Source organism: Monodelphis domestica, chromosome 4, assembly GCF_027887165.1.
Source record: "Monodelphis domestica isolate mMonDom1 chromosome 4, mMonDom1.pri, whole genome shotgun sequence".
NCBI classification, from domain to species: domain Eukaryota; kingdom Metazoa; phylum Chordata; class Mammalia; order Didelphimorphia; family Didelphidae; genus Monodelphis; species Monodelphis domestica.
Window position 1 is genome coordinate 299,926,590 of NC_077230.1, and position 13,217 is coordinate 299,939,806.

A 13,217-nucleotide genomic window follows, 5' to 3' on the forward strand; every position below is an offset into this window, starting at 1 on the left:
ATTCATATTTTCTGACTCCAGATCTAGTACTTCCCTCCCAAACTTCCCATTATGACATGGCTTTTTGGGATACCGGTTTTTGATAAAAAGTATTACAAACCGAAGGGATAGAGCTGTTCTTCTCCCTCTCCCGCCAAGAAGAAATATTCAAAAACCAAACATTTAAATTAACATATAGAGTAGCTTTTAGGTTGTATGTGATAGCTATATAACTCTCCATTCAAGTCCTGCTCTGGTGTCTCTTCCTAATGTGGAACCATTGGTTTCTACCCACCCATTCTCTCTGATTCTTCAGATTACCATATGACAAATAAAAATACAATTTTCACATGTTCATTGTGCAAATCAAATGCCTGACTATGCTGTATAGACTACTAGAAGAATTAAGCCAAGAGAAAATCACAAAGAGAATGACAGTCTCAGAATGTAGGGTTTAGGGAACCTCCAATCCAATCCAAACCTACACAACAAGCCCTTTATTTTATATCCCTAACAATCAGTCATCCAGTTTTGCTTAAAGTCATCTTGTGTCAAAGAATCTATCATCTGCTGAGGCCACCCATTCCATTTGGGTGGCTCTAGTTGCTAGGAAGGTTTTCCTTAGCTCAACCTTAAAGGTGAGAATTTATAACTCTGATCCTCTACTCCTGGTTCTCCCCTATAGGACCAAGGAGAATAGTTTGTTCCCTTTTCTATAAGACAGACCTTAAGGTATTTGAGTCAACTACTTTCCTCTCTTTTCCCTTCCACAAACTCTTCCTTTATCTACCTCTTTCATTGAATGTCTCCTTTCCCTAATTCATCCTCCAGTAAGCTGATAAGTTAATATTTCTAAAATTCACATTTGCTCATGTCACTCACCTATTCCAAAAAATCTCCAATGACTTCATATTGCCTCCAGGTTAAAATAAACTCCTCAGCCCAGTCAATTATGCTTCCACTGACATTTCTAATTTTATTTAATATTCACGTTCTTGGTCTTTATTCCAGTCAAACAGGCATATTAGTTGTTCATCATGTACAGTATTCTATTTCCCACCTTTGTGCCTCAACATAAGTAGGCCCCTCTGGAATATACTTAACTCTATTTCATGGAATCTCTATCTTCCTTCAAATCACAGCTCGCCAAGGCCTTTCTTGATTCCCTTCTCTTCACCCAGCATTCTTACCTCTTTAGATTTCTTTGTCTTACTTTCAATGTATTTATTTAGTTATTCATATACAAGTTATATTTTCTTCATAGAATAAACTCCATCTCCTGTCTCTATGCCTTTGGGTTTGCTGATTCCCAAGCCAGGGATGTACTCACTCCTCACCTTCACCTCTAAAACCTAGAACAAGTTCTACTTTCTACATGAAACCTTTTTTTTTATCTGCAAAATGGTTATAATCGTATGTATTCTACCTATCTTAGAGGGCGGCTGTGGTGTGGAAAGTATTTTATAAACTTTAAAGTGATATAATAAATGCAAGCAGCTAATAATATTATAAGCTATATGTTTTTAGTAAAGTTTAGTTTGGGGTGGCATGCTGGAAAGACCCACGAACAACCACAATTAATTTATTTGCTTATTAAGAAAGTTTTATGCACTTACTCATATATGCAGAATTTTTTTTTAAACACTGAAGTAGGAATTACTTATCAGCATTAAATTCCTTCTCTAAATAGATTTGCTGAGCCAGACATTCAGGCTGTGACTATTGGGATTTGATCATTCTTTTCCTTCCTACTGTGAGTCTATATTTTTGTCTCCTTTGTAAGTCTCAAGGTAAATGGAAATGCCAGGAAATGGTTTAATTCATTTAACTAAACTGTAAATCCTTCACTTATAATTGACTGTCTCCTTAAGTAATCATCCTCAACAAAGGACACTGGCATAAGGAGTTCCTACAGGAAACGGTAAACATTTTTGTGGCTCTAACCAAACTGAGTGCCAATTCCAAATGAAAATAAGGGAAGGTTGATTCAATGTCTCTTTAAAATTGTTTCCTTTTAAAAAATCACTTAATGGGGCTCTTTCAAAAATGTAAAATTTATTACATCTCACTTAGCCATGCTTTAAAAAGCTATATAGTCCTAGTACCAAAATTCTTGCAATTTTAATGCCAAAGCTTTAGAGATTTATATCTCTCTCTCAACAAAAGTCAAAAAGTCATTATTTAAAACACACAGGCTAGTGCCATAGTAAATGGTGAGTGTAATAATCTATTGTGTTGTTACACGAGCTTATGACTGCAGATGCAACCAAAATACTCTGTGGATTTGTTAATGGTACATTTCCCCTGCAATTTGATTCAAGGAAAGACTAAGAATGAACCTGCAAGCCATGCTATAACACAAACTTTTTTTTTGTTTGTTTTGCAAGGATCTTAGATACGGAAAAGGTCACTGCTCCTTTAATATCACCAATGAAACCCACTTACGACTCCCTCAGGACTCATTTATCTTTGTCATGAAATTTAAAATGACTTCCAAAACTAGCCAGCAATACAGAGTGATTTCCTGAATCCACGTCTCCTGACCATTTCAAGAGTGAGGAAGAACTACTCCAAAGGATACCGGTGTCCTGTTGGCTCAGACACATTGTCACCAGAGCCCCATGCCAATAGAGATCTAGGTGGGAACCATTCTAACATAACTTCTCTGAACTCCCCAAGCTAAAAGCAGGGACAGGAAGCTGGCACCAAATGTTAAGTTTTCTTACCCAGAACTATCAATGTTGCCATTTATCCCTTTAGCCCAACAGGCAGGCATTAAAACAGACAGAGATCAAACGAAGATTCCTGCTCTTATGAAAGGAATTAGAATCTAGTTTTTAAAAGCATTCTTTCCCTTTCTGAATCTGCAATCATGGTGCCACTATGTTAGAAGTGTTCAGACATAAAGGGCCCAAATACCACCTTTATTCCACATAGAATTCCCACTGACATCAGCTGGGAGTTCCGTTATTCTGCGCAGGGCGGTGGGTGGCACAAAGCATTTAGGACATTTTCCTGGTTTTGATTAAAGGGGATCTAACAATAAACATCTTATTTCCTAAAACATTTATGTTCTTATAAATTTGGTAAGCCTTTTTCCTGATTCCCTTTGATTTTATTTTCCTTTCCTCTTCTTAGCAGGCATAAGGGTACCTGATGATTATTTTGAGGATGGGAGTTGGTTTTGTCTTTGAGAGCAGGGGGTAGAAATAAACCAACACCCAACTAGAAGACAGAAATGCCTAAGTGGATTGATTCTCTCTTTGAGAGTACAAACTCTCAAAGGCTAGGCTGTTGAACCCTGCCTACATGATACCTAACATTGCTGACTGTACATAGGTGCTAAATGAAGGATTTTTGGAGCAGGACTCTTCTTTGAAATATGAGCTTAAAAATATGTGTGTGTGTGTGTGTGTGTGTGTGTGTGTACATACACTGATTTTAACAGTCATTACTATGTATTTCAAAAAGTCCATTGGTACCAATTCATCTTATGTAGATTACGAGACTCAATTCTATAACTATTCAGAAATATTTAAGTCAAGTACAATTCTAAAGTTGTGAAACTGAGTGCCTGGAAAAATGCTGGTGCCCTTGATAGAAACAAAGGTAACAGGAAGAGGTTTGGTTCTGGGGAGGGGACAATAACGGGTTTTGTTTGGACACACTCAACTTCAGATGCCTATAGCGTAGAATATCCAGATGCAACTGTTCAGTGGAAAATTTGAAATGGTGGACTAAATAAAGTTCAGGAGAGATATGGGAGTTATTTGCACAGATAACTCAACCCACAGCTGCTGATTAGATCACTAAGAAAGGGAATGTGGAGAGAAAAGAAAGAAGGCCTGGTAGAGAGTCATAAAGCAATAACCAAATATAGAGAGCATGGGCATGGATGATGACGCAGCAAAGGAGATTGAGGAATGGTGAAAAGAGGAGAAGGAGACCCAGGAGGGATTAGTAGCATGAAAACTCAGGAACTTGAAGGCGGCAGTCAGCAGAATGTAAAGTTGCAAGGAAATCAAGAAGGATAAAGACTGATGAAAAACCATTGGAATTCATAACTGAGTCTGTTGCTAATATCGGAGAGGGTAGTTTCAGTTGGTGGGCTTGGAAACCAGATTCCAAAGGAGTTGAGAGGGGAAATGACTTGTGGAAATGGAACTAAGGAGTACAGAAAATTTTTTTTCTAAATATTTGACTTCTAAGACAGGAGAGAGATAGGACAAGGGGTGTCAAAGAGTCATAGGGGAATGATAATATCAACTGAAGATTTTTTTTAAGGGTGAAGAAAAACAGGGTACATCTGTAGCATTAGGGAAGAAGCTAATGAATTAGAATAGGCCAAAGTCTAAAGGATTGGAAAGTACAAGAGGGGCAAGCTTCTGGAAGAGCAGGAAAGAGGATGGAATCAGGGGGAGGCAGAACTCTGAACTTTGACTATTAAATTCAGAGACTAAATTAGGCTCTAAAGCAATTAGGTGGCTTGGCGGCTTGAGAGCCAGACCTAAAGGTGGGAGGTCCTAGGTTCCTTGGCCTCAGATACTTCCTAGCTGTGTGATCCTGGGCAAGTCCCTTAACCCCCCATTGCCTATCCCTTACTGCTTCTCTGTCTTGGAACCAATACATGGTATTAAATCTAAGATAGAAGATAAGGGTTTAAGTTTTTTTTTTTAATTAAAAAAAAAGTACCTGATAGGAGGCAAGTACGTGACTCAGTAGATAGTACTAGGTGTGGAGTCAGGGAGATCCAAATTAAAATCCAACTTCAGCATGCACTAACTGTATAACCCTGGGCAAGTCATTTAACCTCTCTCTACCTCAATTCATTAGAAAAGGAAATGGTAAACCTGTGGACAGTCTGGTCCATTGGATCTTGAAGAGTCAGATACAAGTGAACAACAACAGAGTACCTGATACAGATTTTTAGACTTCTGCTGCTCCAATGACAATACCTAATCGAATTATGGGAAAGAAGAAATGCAGAAAAGAAGAGAGGATAATCATTCTCTTCTACTTTATCTTGTTTCCATTCATCGCTTCCTTTTCACTTTGCTTTTTTTCACTCTTAAAATGTATTTTGTTACATTTTGATTTGTTGACTTGATAATAATAGTAACAATAACAACAAGTTACATTTACGTAGCAACTAGAAATTTACAGCTTGTAAAATCTGTGGGAGGGAGGGAATATATATATTTTTAAACCCTTACCTTCTGTCTTGGAGTCAATACTGTGTATTGGTTCCAAGGCAGAAGAGTGGTAAGGGCTAGGCAATGGGGGTCAAGTGACTTGCCCAGGGTCACACATCTGGGAAGTGTCTGAGACAAGATTTGAACCTAGGACCTCCCATCTCTAGGCCTGGCTCTCAATCCACTGAGCCACCCAGCTGCCCCCCTGGAGGGAATATTATAACCATTTATAGATGAAGAAACAAAAATTCAGAGAGGTTAGCTGATTTACCTATTGTCTATTTGTCTATACAGCTAATAAACAGTGAAGCAGTGGAAAAATCAATTCCCCCGACTCAAGTCCAGTGTTTTATACATTAGACTTACTTATGGAGTGTTTTAGAATGATTATAGTGAACAGATACTGATCAAATCTCTACTATGCTCCCAGAACTAGACTAGTTGCTTTGGAACATACTGAAGAAGGATGGAATCCTTGACCTCAAGGGGAAGCTTAGATGAGGAGACAGATTAATGTTTGTAAATCAATTAGTGAGCAATGATGTGCTAAACTGTGTGGTACAGATTAATCCTACCAATAGGGATTCAGAGGAGAGAAAGAAAAATGTGTTCAAAAGTGGTCCTAAGCTTTGAGAGGAAGGTGGGATTGAGTAGGATCTGAGGAAAGGGTGGGGTATTCCAAGTAGAGGGGACAATATGAACAAACATCTACAGTAGATGACTGGTAAAAGCATCAGAGAGAAGATTAGTCATGATGGAACAGAAAGGGCATATTCCAAGTAGTGGGGATTTGGTAAATTAGGGTGGGATTGGAAAAGAGAGACCTCCAAAACCAGACAGAGATGTCAATGTAGTAGGAAATGAGAAATGAAGAACCATTTTAGTTCATGGAAGGAAGAAAAAAAGAGAAAGGAAGGGAGGGAGGGAAGAAGAAGAAAGGAAGGAAAGAAAGAAGGAAGGATGGAAAGAAGAAAGGAGGGAAAGCAAGCAAGCAAGGAAGCAAAGAAGGAAGGATAAATTCTTTAGGTGCTTCCTTTATGTCAGTCATTGAGCTACATCCTAGGCAAAAAATACAAGGAAAAAGACAATCCCTGCCCTCAGGGAATTTACATTCTAACAAGAGAAGACAATACACCAAAGGATGCTGGAGGGAAGGAGAAAGGTAGCAAGAGTGTGGATGTAGTCTGAAGTTCAGAAAGTCAGGGACAGGGCAGGAAGGAGTAGGAAAGTGACAATTTGACCAACCCTTTTCGAAAATGTAGGCTCCAGAAGGGACTCACTAGTGAAAAAAGGGAGCAGGCCTCCTTGAGAAATATTCCACAGAAAGCAGGCCACAGGACTGGTAGGTTATTCCAAGTAACAAGGCCCTAGGTTCTAAGAGAAGTTTCAGGATGAGCTAACAGTAAAGAAGGTAATTTTGAGGTCCAATATATTGGGACCATGACCAGGAGAAGATTAGACAGGAGAATGACATGATAAAGGCAGTACTATGAGCATAAGTAGCATGTAAGATGATTTGGAGGAAGATTCAAGAGTGAGGTAGATCAGTTTAGGATGTTGTTCTAATCCTCCAGATAGAAAATGATTATAGTCTAGGCTACAGTGATTTTGAATTATGCCTTTAAAAATTAATTGGGTGGACTAAATAAAAGAAGAGAATACTAAATAGATTGGAAATTCAACTAGATTACAAACTCCTGGAGGGCAGCAACTGTGTATACACACAGGCATGACACATATATGTATGCTTATATGTAAACATACATGTACATTTATATGCAAATATACATGTACGTGTGATATGTACACATATAATAAAAAGGTATTAAACATCTAATTTAACATCATAAACCAAAATTAAGGAACTGGGCTGCAAAGAAAAATCTTTGGAAAGTAATATAGTTGCTTCTTTTTTTTAAAAAAACCCTTACCTTATATCTTAGAATCAATAACAAGTTATGGTTCTAAGGCAGAAGAGTGGTAAGGACTAGGCAATTTGTGTTAGGTGACTTTCCCAGGATCACATAGCTATGAAGTGTCTGAGGCCACGTTTGAACCCTGATCCTCTCTTGACTCCAGGTCTGACTCTCTACTGAGTCACCTAGTTCCCCTATAGTTGCTTCTGGATTGGAGAATAACTCTCTATTTGGTCAACAATATTTATAATGCATCAATGTCTCTAAGACTTTTGATGTGCTATATATTATGTAGTATATTTTATATATGTATATATATATGTTTACTCTATGGAGAATTAATGGCTTCTGCTCTCAAGAAGAGTGGGGAAGTTAGGACCAACAAAAAAATTTAAAACATATTTCTCCCCTTGCCTCTTTTTTCCACCATTACCCCAACCCTAATGAAGTAAATGGTGTGGCCATGTCGCTATTGTGCTAATACCAACTAGTCACTATGTCATGCTCTTGACTCAATTATATTTAATGTGTTTCATCAGCAACCTGGATGAAAATAGAGACAGCCTGCTGATGAAATAAATCTTTCTTTCAATTCCTTTGATAAGAGAAAGAGGATCCCAAAAGTTCTCAGCAGATTGCAAACATGAACTGAAACTATGAAAATGAAATGTAATAAAGGCAAATATAAAATCTCATGTTTAAGTTGAAACAAATGAATCATGTAAATATGGTGCAGGGGAGAAATGACTAAACCAACTATCTTTATGAAAAAGAGGTCAGCTATGTGGCTCAGTGGATAGAGCAGGCCTGGAGATGGGAGGTCCTGGGTTCAAATCTGACCTCAGATGCTGCCTAGCTGTGTGACCCTGGGCAAGTCATTTAACATCAATTGCCTAGCCCTTACTGCTCTTCTGTCTTGGAACCCATACTTAGTATCAATTTCTATAATAGAAGGTAAGGGTTAAAAAAAAACAACAACTGAAATTTTCATTGACTTGCATGCTCATAGATAGTTAGTGTGAGGGAGCTGCCAAAAAGACTAATGCATTCTTGGGTACCTCTATAAGTATGTGATTGGAACAAAGGAGGTAATATTTCCATTGTATTCTATACAGGTCAGATCACATCTGAAGTATTGCGTTCCTTTCTGGGCACCACGGTTTAAAGTGGATATTAACAAGTTTAAACACATCACATAGAGGGTGATTAGGATGGGAAGGAATCTAGAACACCCAAGGTCATATGATATAATGGAAAGAGAATCATTGGCTTTGGAGTCAAAGACCTGCAGCTGACTCGTGATTCTTACTAGTCCAGCTATGCATTCTTGGATAGAACATTTCTCTCAATTTCAGTTTCTATACTAATTAAATGATATGCACATACCTACTTCACAGGGTCGTGGCAAATATCAAGTTAGGATCTCAGCAAAGTTCTTTATAAACACCAACGGTGTCCCAAAAGTCCTCAAGCAGGTCTGAGCTTTCACAGCAAATATTAAAAATGTTAGCTTTAGTTAATTACTTAGACTTTAGTGGCTTAAAACTGCATAAAGGCTTTTGGGTTACCCTGCATGGCTACAAGCTGTTTACTGTATTATTGGAGACATGGTTGAAGATAAAGCTTGTCCAATGGAATAAAAGCTCTAACTGAGTTGGAAAGGCTTTGTGCAGAGCTCTGATGACAGACTGTGTTCTTCACAGTCTATATCATTTCTCTTCAAATATTTTTAACTGAAATCAGGCCCCAAGCAATAGAAAAACCCTCCTTTACATGCTGGACCCACAGAAAGATGAATATAAGAAATTAATGATCTACTTTGCAGAAATGGAGTCTAGCAATAGTGATATAAGAATTTAAGGAGAGGCACTAACCAGGGAAACTTGACACCCATTTAAAGGTTTTCATGGGCAAAACTAAACTAAAATGATTCCCTAATCTTTGCTGTGTAGGGAATAAGAAAGTTGAACAAAAGGATCCATGTCCTAACTTTCTAAAGAATCTCAGGATCACAGAGATGGAAGGGACCTCAGAGACCATCTAATCCCCACCTGGACCCATTTATATCATTCCCTCGAACTCCTTCCTCAGAGGAAATACACTTCCAAGATGGCTCATTCCATGGTTCCAACTGCTAGACACGTCTAAATATCAGAAGGCTTGTTTCCTGGCATGTAGCTGAAACTTGCCTATGCAGCATCTATCTAGTGTTCCTAGTATTGCCCTCGAGGAACACACAGGACCAGACTAATGTCTCTTCTCCAAGAAAGCCCTTCAAATCCTGGAATGTAGCTGGGAAGTGCTAAAGAGGGATTCAGATTTAGGACTCCCAGCTTTAGAGTTTATGTTAGCAGTGTGGAAGAGCAAGTTCCAAGCTTAGAAGGGCACTTCCTAATGGAAGTGCCTCTTTGGCCTGCATGATTGCCTTCATAGCATCAGTTATGAACAATATACTTCATATAACCTAATGAGATGGTAGGGAAGAGCGAATGCAGCTAGGCTACTCATAATGAAGCAATGTTTTCCATAGCACAGTCTCAGAGACCTGAATATATAATTAATGCAGATGACGAGAATATAGCCCAGAAAGTGGACTTTGGTGGGTGGATCTAGGACTAGACCAAAGCCCCACTCTAAAAGGACATAGTAAAGCAAAATGTAAAGTTATAATACAAAGTTATAATATAGAGACTGGAAGCAAACACAATGGTAGAATGACTTGCCTTGTGGTCACATCTTATAGAGTTGATATGAATCATGTATATCAGAAAGCATTAGGCTCATGTTAAACAAGAGCGCTCAAGGTCTAGAAGTTCATAAATAACATTTACAGCTGGAGAAGTTCACTAATCCAACCCCATCATTTTACAGATGAGAAACTGAGGCTCAGGGAGGTCAAAGGACTTTTCAATGCTTATAATGGCAGCAGTGAAATTGAGATTTGAACCCAGATTCTTTAGCTTTAGTTCAGAGCAGATAGAAGACATAGACATATTATGAAAACACAGCTGCCAGTAAACAGTACATAGTCTTTACATTTATGGAATATAGAAAGGCTGATGGTTGATTATATCTACATATTTAAAGCAAAGTTATAGTATATTTTCATACATAGAGGAAAACAAAACACAATAGATAAATATATCTATATATTATTTTATAAAATTTCTTAAATTTGGACCTCCCCTCCTCTTTTTTCGCTTGAACCCCTTACCTTCTGTTTTACAATCAGTTCTAAGATAGAAGAATGGAAAGGCCTAGGCAACTGGGGTTAAGTGACTTACCTAGGGTCACATAGCTAGGATGTGTCTGAGATCACATTTGAACTCAAGACCTCTCATCTTCAGGCCTGGTTCTCTGCCCACTGTGCTACTTAGCTGCCCCATCCCTTCCTTTCTAATCCCAATGTCAACATCCTACTTCATATCTTCATCATTATGCCCTATCTTACAGCACCTGCTCTGCTATATTAATATCCCACAAATATTGCTTTCATTATTACTCCCTTGCTCAAAAAGCTACAATGGATCCTTATTTTCTGCTACAACAGAGCCCTATTTTCTACTACATCAGTTCTTTTGTCTATATGTTTAGATTTTAAGCTTTTACAAAATCTGGCCGCTATTTATTCTCCCCCTCTTTTCTCTCACTCTTAACCCATATGAACCTATGCTAGAGGCAAACTGGAATACTCACCATCTCCTAAAAACACACTGTTAAACTGCCTCCATCTCTTTCCCCTGCCCCTCTGTTTAGATTGCCCTTCCTCTATAGTAACCTATAAAAGTACTTCCAGGCCAAATACAAATTTACTGATCTATCTAGATCTCACTTAAACCTCTTCTCTTATTCAAATCTCAATCTTGCCAGGCAAATCGCTTCCCTTCTCTTTCCCAACTGCAAATGAGAAGAAGCTTGGGTCAGAGCACAGAATCACAGGAGCAATCACTGAAGTTATCATTTCTCCCTTTGAACCTCTTCTAGCAGATGTCACATACTGTAACACCTGGTATTATGGCTACCTGTGAGCACATCTTATTTCCCCTACTAGCTTGTATATTCTTTCTAGAGGGCAGATATCTCTTTACTCAATCTTTTTCATATTCCCTGAAGCCTTGTAGTCTTTAGGCATTTGAAAAATGAATATCGAATGAATGACTTCTATTCCTGGATGGTGTTGGTTGTGAGAAACACCACTAGTTAGCTAAAATGATTACCATATAATCAACACTGTGCTACACTAGAAATCTATAGTATTTTTCTAAATTTTAAAGCATTTATCTTCCTCCTTCTTTTTGGACAAATCTTCCCACTTATTTTATCCATAATCACTTCAAGACATTTTTGCACTTCATATTTTAAAAGTATTTTGTATCAACACCTTTGACATTTCCCATTTGACATCATATTATATAGGGGGGGGAAGGTAATAAGCTTAATTTTGCTCCATGCAGACTTCATGCCTATGTTCAGAATTCAAAGATTCAACCTCGATCCCCTATAAACAATCTTTCAAAGTTTCACTTTGTGTGGCTATTTCAGTACTATGTTCATTTCATTTCGTGTCAGCTTTTATCTGAGGTCCATTACGTGACATGTGGTACATAATCGTGCTGTCAGTAGCATGGATTATTGATGTTGTCATTTCAAGCTGGCACACTCAAAATTGGCAAAATGGAGCCCTGGGAGTGCCATTAAGTCCTTTCCCTTTATAAGAGAACCTGGCAGTGATCACAAAAACACAATGAAATTCGAGGAATGAGCTTTGTGAACACAAAAGTCTGAAGCAGGAACTAAAAGAGAAAGACTTGCCAATGTTCCTGAATTCTAGCTGGCCCACCCCAAAATAACTATTTCTGACTGAAGTCTTACTTAAGCCTTTTGCCCAGTTCTGCCATTTTATGTGACCCCAGAGACTTAGTTTCCTTAGTTGTAAAATGAGAACCTTAGACTAGGTAATTGGGTCATAAATGTGGAAATGGAAAGGATCTTCAGTCAGCTAGGTCCAACCTCTTCTTTTTACAGTTGCAGATACTGAAGCTTAAGAGATTCTAAGAAATACTTAGAGATACTGCCAGAAGCAGTCTTTCTGCTGTGAAATTCAGGACTCCTCCCACTCTATCTATCATGCTGTCAACCTCTAAGGACTTTTTGAGCTCTAAATTAATGATCTTATGAACCTATAGTCAAGGTTTCTCTAAGAGACAAGGTTCAAAGGAGTCTGTTATAAAATACAACTTAAGTAAGAGAACTTGAAAAAATTGAAATCAAATTCCCCATCACTGAAAAAGAGAAAGTCAGTCAGCCAAACTTGCCCTTTCTATGTTCTGGCCCTTCTGTTTGGAATGTTGGGTGGTCAGCATTGGAACTTCTTTCTCAGAAAAGCCAGACAATCAGTGGCAAGATTACAAGTGATAATACAACAGACAGAATAAAAGGAGAACAGAAGAAAAAGGAGCAAGAGGGAGAGACAGATAGAGAAAGCAAAACAAAAAAAAAGGATACAGAGAAGGGAGTAAGAGAGAGAAAGAGACAGAGAAATAGAGACAGAGACAGAGAGAAAGAGAAAGAAGGGGAGAGAGAGATGGGAATAAGAGAGAGAGAGAGAAATGGAGACAGAGTGACAGAGACAGAGAGACTAAAGCAAACAGACAAAAAAAAGGAGAGAGAGAAGGAGAGGGTTACATGGCAAGGAAAGAAAGGTTGTTCAATAAAGCCTCTATTAAAAAAAAGACTTTTGGGGTCCTCAGCAACCTGGTGGTCATATTTTTGAACCCTAGAAAGAAACCATCTGCTTTCTGAAGAATGGCATAAAAATGGATAGAAATTAAACATCTTTCTAATAATATCCTTGATAAAGAATAGGGAAAAACCTTTTCCCACCTCTATGTGAAAAAAAAAATTGAGATATGGAATTATTTGGTTCATTCATCTCTGGATAGAATATATATATATATATATATATATATATATATATAATTTATACTATGTATAGTATGCTCCTGATTAGATCTGCCTACTTCTCAAAGTATTTGATTGGATCTCACTATCTTCTCAGCATCCAACTGACATTTTCTTGGCATTTCTAGGCATTTGATTGGACCTCATTCATCATTTAAGATCATAGAAT

At 38.0% G+C, this 13,217-nt stretch overlaps 1 protein-coding gene across 1 annotated transcript in view; it reads right to left on the bottom strand.

Annotated features, from left to right (window-relative positions):
- Nucleotides 1-13,217, bottom strand: part of FLT1 (fms related receptor tyrosine kinase 1) — a 201,170-nt gene that overhangs the window by 152,794 nt on the left and 35,159 nt on the right. The gene's annotated exons all lie outside the window — the stretch shown is intronic.